Below are 11,494 nucleotides of genomic sequence, written 5' to 3' on the forward strand. Positions count from 1 at the left end.
TCAAAATGGTCTATAGAATATCGACAGATTGCCCTAGCCTGCTCAATCACCCGATCTGTCTCCAGTCGAGCACATACGTGACATAATCGGACGATAACTCCAGCGTCATTCACAAAAAGGTTTAACTGTGTCTGCACTAACTGACCATGTGCAACAGGCATTGAATCCTACACCACAAACTGACATAAGGCACTTGTACAACACAATGCATGCACTATTGCATGTTTGCATTCAACATTCTGTCGGTTACACTGGTTATTAATGCACCAGAATTTCACATTTGCAATGGCTTATCTCGCGCTTGCACTAACCTGTGATCTTGCAATGTTAATCGCTTCGGAAGACTTCGAGAAACATGCCTTGGAATTGGCATGAATGATACCTGTGTGTGTCGGTGTGTGTTTTCAGATATGAGGATTACAAATTTTTGTTTTGTCTCATCTACATCTACATCTACATGACTACTCTGCAATTCACATTTAAGTGCTTGGCAGAGGGTTCATCGAACCACAATCATACTATCTCTCTACCATTCCACTCCCGAACAGCGCGCGGGAAAAACGAACACCTAAACCTTTCTGTTCGAGCTCTGATTTCTCTTATTTTATTTTGATCATTCCTACCTATGTAGGCTGGGCTCAACAAAATATTTTCGCATTCGGAAGAGAAAGTTAGTGACTGATATTTCGTAAATACACTCCTGGAAATGGAAAAAAGAACACATTGACACCGGTGTGTCAGACCCACCATACTTGCTCCGGACACTGCGAGAGGGCTGTGCAAGCAATGATCACACGCACGGCACAGCGGACACACCAGGAACCGCGGTGTTGGCCGTCGAATGGCGCTAGCTGCGCAGCATTTGTGCACCGCCGCCGTCAGTGTCAGCCAGTTTGCCGTGGCATACGGAGCTCCATCGCAGTCTTTAACACTGGTAGCATGCCGCGACAGCGTGGACGTGAACCGTATGTGCAGTTGACGGACTTTGAGCGAGGGCGTATAGTGGGCATGCGGGAGGCCGGGTGGACGTACCGCCGAATTGCTCAACACGTGGGGCGTGAGGTCTCCACAGTACATCGATGTTGTCGCCAGTGGTCGGCGGAAGGTGCACGTGCCCGTCGACCTGGGACCGGACCGCAGCGATGCACGGATGCACGCCAAGACCGTAGGATCCTACGCAGTGCCGTAGGGGACCGCACCGCCACTTCCCAGCAAATTAGGGACACTGTTGCTCCTGGCGTATCGGCGAGGACCATTCGCAACCGTCTCCATGAAGCTGGGCTACGGTCCCGCACACCGTTAGGCCGTCTTCCGCTCACGCCCCAACATCGTGCAGCCCGCCTCCAGTGGTGTCGCGACGGGCGTGAATGGAGGGACGAATGGAGACGTGTCGTCTTCAGCGATGAGAGACGCTTCTGCCTCGGTGCCAATGATGGTCGTATGCGTGTTTGGCGCCGTGCAGGTGAGCGCCACAATCAGGACTGCATACGACCGAAGCACACAGGGCCAACACCCGGCATCATGGTGTGGGGAGCGATCTCCTACACTGGCCGTACACCACTGGTGATCGTCGAGGGGACACTGAATAGTCCAAACCGTCATCGAACCCATCATTCTACCATTCCTAGACCGGCAAGGGAACTTGCTGTTCCAACAGGACAATGCACGTCCGCATGTATCCCGTGCCACCCAACGTGCTCTAGAAGGTGTAAGTCAACTACCCTGGCCAGCAAGATCTCCGGATCTGTCCCCCATTGAGCATGTTTGGGACTGGATGAAGCGTCGTCTCACGCGGTCTGCACGTCCAGCACGAACGCTGGTCCAACTGAGGCGCCAGGTGGAAATGGCATGGCAAGCCGTTCCACAGGACTACATCCAGCATCTCTACGATCGTCTCCATGGGAGAATAGCAGCCTGCATTGCTGCGAAAGGTGGATATACACTGTACTAGTGCCGACATTGTGCATGCTCTGTTGCCTGTGTCTATGTGCCTGTGGTTCTGTCAGTGTGATCATGTGATGTATCTGACCCCAGGAATGTGTCAATAAAGTTTCCCCTTCCTGGGACAATGAGTTCACGGTGTTCTTATTTCAATTTCCAGGAGTGTAGATCTCGCCGTGACGAAAAACGTCTTTGCTTTAATGACTTCCATCCCAACTAGCGTATCATATCTGCCACACTCTCTCCCCTATTACGTGATACTACAAAACGAGCTGCCCTTTTTGCACCCTTTCGATGTCCTCCGTCAATCCAACCTGGTAAGGATCCCACACCGCGCAGCAATATTCTAACAGAGGACGAACGAGTGTAGTGTAAGCTGTCTCTTTAGTGGACTTGTTGCATCTTCTAAGGGTCCTGCCAATGAAACGCAACCTTTGACTCGCCTTCCCCACAATATTATCCATGTGGTCTTTCCAACTGAAGTTGTTCGTAATTTTAAGACCCAGGTACTTAGTTGAATTGACAGCCTTGAGAATTGTTCTATTTATCGAGTAATCTGATTCCAACGGATTTCTTTAGGAACTCATGTGGATCACCTCACACTTTTCGTTATTTAGCGTCAACTGCCACCTGCCGCACCATACAGCAATCTTTTCTAAATCGCTTTGGAACTGATACTGGTCTTCGGATGACCTTACTAGACGGTAAATTACTGCATCATCTGTGAACAACCTAAGAGAACTGCTCAGATTGTCACCCAGGTCATTTATATAGATCAGGAATGCATAGATGTGAGAAATGAGATGGCTTTTAAAATATCTTAATTCAGTCCTCCAGAATATTTGCTTCGTAATATAGGCAGAAAAGAATGACCTCCTTCCCTTCCTTGATATGTTGTTGGTTAGGAGAAAGTCTGATGGTTCGTTGGGGCACTCTGTTTATAGGAAACCAACTAACACAAGTTTTAACTTAGGTTAAGTTTACGTAGCACTGTGGAAAGTAAGTAACATTCATTAGGGTAATGGTGTGTTTCGATGTTGTGATATAAATAGGCGATGCTATCATCTTGACCTCTTGTTGGTGAGTTCTGTCGTGCGATTTTCTGAATTATTGTCAGTCTCATTTATCAAATCAATACAATCATCACTATCAAAGCGACCCTGCGTATATATTTAATTAGATTCTTTCTGAAGCTTTGTTACCGAGAAATTTCAGTTCCTGTATGAACCATGCCTCTCACCCCAACAATTAAACTGATTCTTTCATGAACTCAAGTTCGGCCCTCATTTCTGCCCAGAGAGAGAATTTGGTTTCTCATTTTTATCCAGTGGTAATGTACACGTGACTAACTGTCAATAAATGATTGTATTTCTGGGATCGTGTTTCATTTCAGTGGCCATCTATCTTCTCTGCTGCTCTCATATTCATTAATTTAATGCAGCACTCAAGCCATGGTTCATGTATCAGGAACGTCCATGTCTTCTGTTTCCTTGCCCTTTCTGCAATACCATACATTTGAATCATGGTGGGGTGAAAATTAAGAGCGAATACTCTCTGCATAGCAAAGGCTGTTTTAGTAAAATATAGCCATAGCCCCAGTCATGCCATGCGTCATATGTTGATCAGACGCTCAGGACTGTGGAAGATCTGCTCTTGAGCGTATACACACACACACGCTACAACAGCCGAGTAATTGTACTATTATGGAAACCTTCTTTGGCACCACTCATCCTGTGGAATTTAACAAAACGGAGATTCTGGCATGTATTTCCTGTTATTTAAATACAGTTATTAAGCAAGCCGTTGGTATTAATTTAGCAAGTGAGAGAATAGAGATGGAATTTTTTCCTGAAATTGTGCTAGGAATCCCGCTCTCTCCCCGGACATCCGGAACCGCGCGACTGCTACGGTCGCAATTTCGAATCCTGCTTCGGGCATGGATGTGTGTGTTGTCCTTAGGTTAGTTAGGTTTAAGTAGTTCTAAGTTCTAGGGGACTGATGAACACAGATGTTAAGTCCCGTGGTGCTCATAACCATATGAACCATCTCCCTGGACAAACAGATGGACAGAGTTACTGCTGTCTCACGCATTGGTCACTTATGTTTACCATCAATAACTTCTTCATTGGTCGTCTTTGGGTGTGTCGTGGCGCTAGTGTTTAGGGTGTGATCGTGTTATGTTGAAGCATACGCTCCGCATACTGGGGTTTTAAATTTATAGCACAGCAGTCTCTCGTAGCACGTGTACCTTGGAAATGACACGATATACAACTGTCGAAATATCGGGAGTTGTCAAAGACGTCACCCTGCTGCATACCCACAAGTGATTCGGACTTACAAGGTTTTACCGCCAGTTTATCCATGAAGCCATGCGTCACAATTGGAACTGCCTCAGTTTTGACGTTCGCCTAGTTTCCGTTGTTCTAGTTTACTTCCAGATTCTCTTGGATCACACTTGACCCGGATTCTGATCGCAGTGTCCTACCAACCGCTTCTGTAATTGAAACCTCACGCCCCCGCACTGTCAAGCAGGCGCACGGCGTGAATAGGGCAGAGGAGCAGCGGGGTAATTGCTACGTACCAGCGGGCACCTACTGCTGAGGCTGCACTAATAGAGCGCGGCCCGCGCCGCCTGATTAATGGCTGCCGGGCGGATCCTTTTACTTTGCCGTGGCGGGCGGCCGGCGTGTCGAACAATGCGGCTACCGACTTCCAGGCAGGCGCTGGCCTACATACTGAGCGGCGAAAGTACGGCGGCGGCGGCAGAGCTGGTCACCTCTCGCCGTGCCCGCGTGTCGCCGTGGCCACTGGCCTCCCTCTCTCTCTCTCTCTCTCTCTCTCTCTGCTTCTCCTCTGCTCCGGTCGCGGTCAGCACACGCCCACAAGCCTCCGGGCTAGGCGGTCCCACCGTGCCACGCGCTGTCGCGCACTCCCGTCTGTCTTTTTTCTGCGCTCCACCGCCGTCTGCCAGTTGTGTGTACACCACACGTGTCCCAACACGACCGGTGGCGACTGCGTCCGCTCGCTTTCGTTTTCGGGCATGTTTGAAACACGATACACACACGCACAGTGTCGCCTGCCTGGCTGAAATTTATCAACATCGACGTGACCGCCGAAGCGTTATACGAAGTAAAAGAGCGAAAACAGTAGTTGCACGTCAAAAATGATACGGAAATTTGAGTATTTTTTACCGTTGCAGCGCCCCGCAGAAAAAGAAGGCATCGATAAGGTATGATATTACGTGGTAGAAAACTGGTCATTTTTAGAGACAGGCTCCCTATGCGGAAATCCTTAGTTTACGTGTATGATGTGTTTAAATTTGTGACAGCTGGCGTCAAAGTTTCTTCGGTTTGTGTTAATATTCTACGAAAGGCGCTCAGTAAGTAATGCAAAACATTTTCTTTCTGAAAGCTAACTGGTTTCATTGCGAATTTCAATACACCATTGAGCCGTGGCTGGCTCATGCTATGCGATGGATTAAACCTTCGTTACGATTCTGTGTTTAGTCTCCCTTCCGCGGGTGGTAGCAGCGGTGTGTATCGATATTCGTACCTTGGACTGTCTTTGACTTGGCGCTTATAGTTTCCGGCTGGGCGGTATGCGACGAGTCGGTCGGTTGGCGTGGAGTAGCGAGGAATTCTCGGCGGGGCATAGTTTGGCCGAGGCCCGTTGGCGGTCTCTACGCGGTGTCGGGGTGTGTGGCTCTGTTCCCATTGCTACGAGGTCCATGGCTCACCGACCCTGGACACGAAAGTTGAGTCTTGATTTAACCTAGCAGTGCCGGCCGGGGTGGCCGTGCGGTTCTAGGCGCTATAGTCTGGAACCGCGTGACCGCTACGGTCGCAGGTTCGAATCCTGCCTCGGGCATGGATGTGTGTGATGTCCTTAGGTTAGTTAGGTGTAAGTAGTTCTACGTTCTAGGGGACTGATGACCTTAGAAGTTAAGCCCCATAGTACTCAGAGTCATTTGAACCATTTTTTAACCTAGCAGCAAGTCAAGACTGTTCACATTGTGTCGTTTTGAGCTCGTTATCGGCTGTCGGGATACTCCCGCAAGCGACAACGTGGTTTTCAAGTTGCAAAATTCTAGCCACCCTATTTGAATTGAAGTGCTCTAGCGGAATTTTCTGCCTTGTGGCTGTTACCGTTCCGGTTACCTGCCCTGGCCGTTGACGTAAATTTCAGGCAGTGCAGTTTCTTCATCGTGTTATTGGTTTCCAGTGCGGTGTGTAGCTTGACAGCTCCATGCATGATTGGTTGTGGGTGCCAATGTCTCCTAAGTTGTTCCGTTGAACTCCCTGTTGGGCCGTGGTCGGGTGAAGTGGAAGTTGTCTTGTCGGTGGGTCCGCTGACTGTCGGACGGTTGGGTTGTCGTCGTATCGTGAATGGTTGGCCCGGCTGGCCGTTTCACCTAAGCGAGCGTTAGTGTTTGAATTACAGGCCGACCCTCGAACACCTGAGCGCCCTTGTGTGTACTGCCCTATTTTTTAAAATCTGTTCTTGTTCTTTGTACTTGTATGGCTTCTAGCCAATTTTTTAAAAAGCTAGAGTTGTTTTGCTCTTGAGGCCTTGAGCCTGGTTTCACGTAAGGCCTTTGGTATTAAATAAATTAATGTTATGTAGTTTTAAATGTTAGGCCTTCAGTCGATTTGAATTTAACTTGTTACTTCAGCCTAACTAAAGAACTGTTTTAAGATAAGGCTTGAATTTTAAATTTCTGATGATGCTTGTGTTTCAAGTTATTGGCCTTCAGCCATTTTAAAATTAAAATGGCTTTCAGTTGGCAACTAAGTCCCAAAGATTAAAGCTGTCTGGTTTAAAAAAAACTATTTTTTTGGGGTCTTGTAATGTTTGATCAAATAATAACGTTGTATATTCTAGTGTAACTGACAGCCCCTTATTTTGGCCCCTTTCCACAATCTATCTGATCTGTCCTCCAGGTTAAGCAGGGCATTTCAACCATATTATCTTCCACAATTTTGCCTCATGCTTCAACATAATCTCCGTTCAATGTAACGGCCTAGGGCCACCTTACTGGAAATGTCTGTATGACCGCATGATACCATTTTATGGGTGCACATGGGAGCCAACGTCTTGCTGCGTCAATAACCTCCCCATCACCAACTTACTGCTTACCGCGGTGTGCATCGTTCATTGGGCCAAACACATGGAAGTCGGAAGATATGAGATCTGATCAGTATGGTGAATGAAGAAGATTAGAGAAATGAAGTTTTGTGACAATGTTCGACAAAAAATTGTCACGATCAGATGGTCCTTCGTTGCTCTTTATTCTCCTCCGTTAGGCGGCGAGGAACCCGCCAGGCTCACACCTCTGAGTACCCCAAACGGAGGACGAGTTTCACAGTAATGCCAGCAGAGGCGTCCGGTTCAGAAGCGAGGTATGTCATTGAGATCTGTCGATCACCTGCAGTGAGAGTGTCCTTAAGTTCCAACGTAGCCGGAAGTATAGCTGTGTGCTGCTGGCAGCCACGCGGGAGATCGGACAGGTTTAAGCGACTTGTTGCTATATTGACAGATGCCTCGTCCAACGAATCGCTGTGCATTTTTTCGCTACCAAGGCTTCGTAGATATTCCGTAAGCACCTATGAATATCTGAGATACTCTGGTTTTCCGCCAAAAGAAACTCAGTGACAGCTCTCTGCTTGTACAGACACCATTTTCAAGGCTACATGTAGCACCCCCGCCTGACGAAACTTCGTGAAAGTATTCGGCTGACGTGGGAATATTGCACGATGTCCCACAACAAATCACGCCTTTTTTTTTTTAGTGGAAATTGGCCGAGAGAAAAATGTTTTGCACTGCTTATTGAACGCCCGTCTTAATTAATAATACAATCCGTTAGCCATCAGTGTAAGTTGGGTGCACGGATTGTACGTGTGGAGCTCTTAATATGTGAAGCAGTATAGTAAACTCGTTAGTTTTCAAGAGACAACTGACGTCCAGAATTTCAGTGTTTGGGTGCTACGGGGCGTCAGTATACTGAATAATTCAGATATGGCGATGAGCATACGCTCCGCGTCTCTTAAGAAATCCAACAGGAGCATCACAGCTTCAGAATTTTGATCTCCTAACTGACCATGCATAGTACGTCAGAGGTGTAGGGACGGACGCACATGTTCAAAACAGTGCATTTGTGTACCCGGTGTTTCAGTTGTCATGTGATGAAGTCCTCATCCGCTGCTGTACGGTGATGATACTGGGTGGAACTGTGGTGAAATTTGGTGCCGTTGAGGGATCACTAATTCACTTTGCACGTCACATGAATTTCTGGGGACTGGCCTTTTTTTCGCGCGTGTCGACACTTGCTCTCTGAAGCGTCGTAGAGTCGGAGTGTGACGTCGCGCGGCTCCACACCTTTGCACCCTTACAGAGGAAGGTTGTTGGCACCTTTGAGCCAGATTTCAAATTTATTCGTCGCAGTGGAAGACAGTGACAGGGTTTCGCAACAGTGATATTTTAATACGGTTGCGCACCGTATATTATGAAATTATGGTACACTCTTCTTTTCTATGTAGTAGTAAGCATGGCCGGCCATAGACGATAAACTGTAAACCTTACCTATTGTGGGAAATAAGGAAAACAATAACAAACGGATAAAATGTGTGTGAGTGTGTGTGTGTGTGTGTGTGTGTGTGTGTGTGTGTGTGTGGGTGGGTGGGTGGGTGGGTGGTTGGGTGGGTGGGTGGGTGGGTGTTTAGGTGGATGTGGGTGTGTTTGTGGTGTACAGGCGCTCAACGACAAGGTTATTAGGCACCTTAAATGTATTAATAGGACCGAATGTAGTTTAAATGTCACAATACTAGGAAGGGTAAATCTTAAGCAAATATGAGCACTATCTTCAAACCTCACTCGCTATCAGCCGCACATTCACACAAGCTTACATTCATGAAGCAGATGTTCAAAACCTGGCAAATGAAATAGAGGTACGATATAAGGGAAGCTAAAATAATTACACAGGGAAATGTGACTTTCTGATCACTTAAAAAAATATGAATGAACCAACCACCCTGATAATACTTCAAAAACTTATGTCTAAACTTTTAGGGAACAGTTCGGAATTCTTTAAGAGTCGCGACACATTCGTGTCTTTGCCATTTAAAATAGGGGGCAAACGTGTCTGAAAATAGGCTGCTGCGCTCTTCTCTGGATACCTAATCCTGTCGAGTAAATTATGACGCACTACACGCAGGCATCACATATTCGAGGATCCTCTCGCTGGAGAAAGAAGGCACGTGTCATGTGGCTACCCTCTACGTGAAGAAGAATGAGAAGGAATGCGAAAATATTTGGTTGACACCCACCTACGTAGGGAGAAATGATCATCATCATAAAATAATAGAAATCAGAGGTCGAACGGAAAGATTTAGGTGTTCCTTTTTCCCACGCATCATTCGAGAGTTGAAAGGTAGAGAAGTAGTATGAAAATGGTTCGATGACCTCTCAGCCAGGCACTTACGTGTGAATTTGCAGAATAACCATGCAGATGTAGATATAGATGTAGATGCCACCTGTGTGCCTGAAAGGATGTACGCCACAGCTACGTTGTTGACATAACAATGCGCAGCTTCTTGTTTGTCATTCTAGCTGCTCCTCTTCCCCTCTAACAATGGCAGCACACTAGAGTAAGACTTTTGTAATTTTTTCTAATTTTGGTAGCTGAAGTTCAGAACTTAAATATTAATATCGCAAAACAGTTCGATAAAACTCCCAAAAATTCTCGACAATATCGATTTTTAAGTTTTGCCCCCGTCATTAAGATGTGAAATAAGGTTTGTTGTCAACAAGACATGTGCCTTCGTGGTAAATTGTTCCCCTACCACATTGGGATTTTAGGTTCGATACCCAGCTGATGCAAATTTTTAAACAAGCTGTTCCACTAGGAGTTCCGCGAAGTTTCAAATATTTAAGATAGAAAAAAATTACTAGCGCTCGAGACAGGTCAACGATTTTCGTTTCTTTTTGTCCAGTTCGAATAACTACATCACTCAAATTTAAAATTCATCAGATACACTGAAGTGACAAACGTCATGTGATACCCCCAAACACAGTATCGGACTTTCTTTTGGCAGGCGAAGTGCAGTAACTCGACGTAGCACGGACTCAACAAATCATTGGGAGTCCCCTGCAGAAATATTGAACCATGCTGTCTCTACCGCCGTCCATAATTGCGAAAGTGTTTCAGGTGTAGGATTTTGTGCACGAAGTGACCTCTCGATTATGACCCATAAATGATCAATGGGATTCATGTCGGGCGATCAGGGTGGCCAAATCATTCGCTCAAACTGTCCAGAATGTTCCTCAGACCAGTCGCGAACAATGGTGGCCCGGTGACGTAGCGCATTGTCATCCATAAAAAGTCGACCGCTGCTTTCGAACATGAAGTCCATGATGCCTGCAGATAGTGTCCAGGTAGCCGAATATAACCATTTCTGGTCAATGATTGGTTGAGTTGGATCAGACGACGCATTCCTTTCCACGTGAACACAACCCACGCTATTATTGAACCGCCACAAGCTTGCACGGTGCCTTGTTGCCTGCGTCCACAGCTTCGTGGTTCTGCAACACACTCGAACACTACCGTCAGCTCTTACCAACTTCAATAGGAACTCAACTATACAAGCCACTGTATTCCAGTAACCGATATGGTTACGAGCCCTGGAGAGGCAGTGATGTTTGGAAGTGACATCGTGCTGTTTGCAAAGGCATTTGCATCGGTCGTTTGCTACTGTAGCCTATTAACGCCGTATTTCGCAGCACTTTCCTAAAGGATATGATAGCCGTACGTCACACATTGATCTCTGCCGTTATTTCATGCAGAGTTACTAGTATGTTAACACTGGGAAGTCCACAGATACGCTTCTGCTCTCGGTCTTTAAGTGACGGCCGTCGGCCACTACGTGGTCCGCGGTGAGAGGTAATGCCCCAAATTTAGTGTTCTCGGGCCACTCTTGCGACTGTGGATCTCGGGACATTGAATTCCTTAACGATTTCCGAAATGGAATATCCCATGTGTCTAGCTCCAACTACAATTCCGCGTCCAAAGTTTGTTAATTTCGCGTCCAAAATCAAGTCCGAGATCTTTCCATATGAATCACTTGCGTACAAGAGACAACTCCGCCAGTGAACTGCTCATTTATACCTTTTGCATAAGATGCTACACCCGTATATACGTATATCGCTATCCCATGACTATTGTCACCTTAGTGTATATACTAATTAACAGATACAGAATTGCTGTTTATATGAAAAATGGACTTCTTATATATAATTACACAAAAATCGAGTTTTCTTTTTTAATATAAAACCTTAAGCTATCGTCTTTCATAAAATATTGTTTAAATTAAAAGAATTATAAATGAAATTCTGTTTCATCCTCATGTATGCTGCAGTGAAGTGTTCATGGAACGTGCACCTTTGTTAAAAATTTTGTTCAGACTGAGAACCATTGAGAGTTTCATGGAGTTCCTTCATGTGATTAATAGTCGAGTTCCGAACTGCGCTTACCATAAATATATAAAAAAAAGTCCTGTAG

The sequence above is a fragment of the Schistocerca serialis genome, chromosome 9 (assembly GCF_023864345.2).
Source record: "Schistocerca serialis cubense isolate TAMUIC-IGC-003099 chromosome 9, iqSchSeri2.2, whole genome shotgun sequence".
In the NCBI taxonomy this organism is placed as follows: Eukaryota; Metazoa; Arthropoda; class Insecta; order Orthoptera; family Acrididae; genus Schistocerca; species Schistocerca serialis.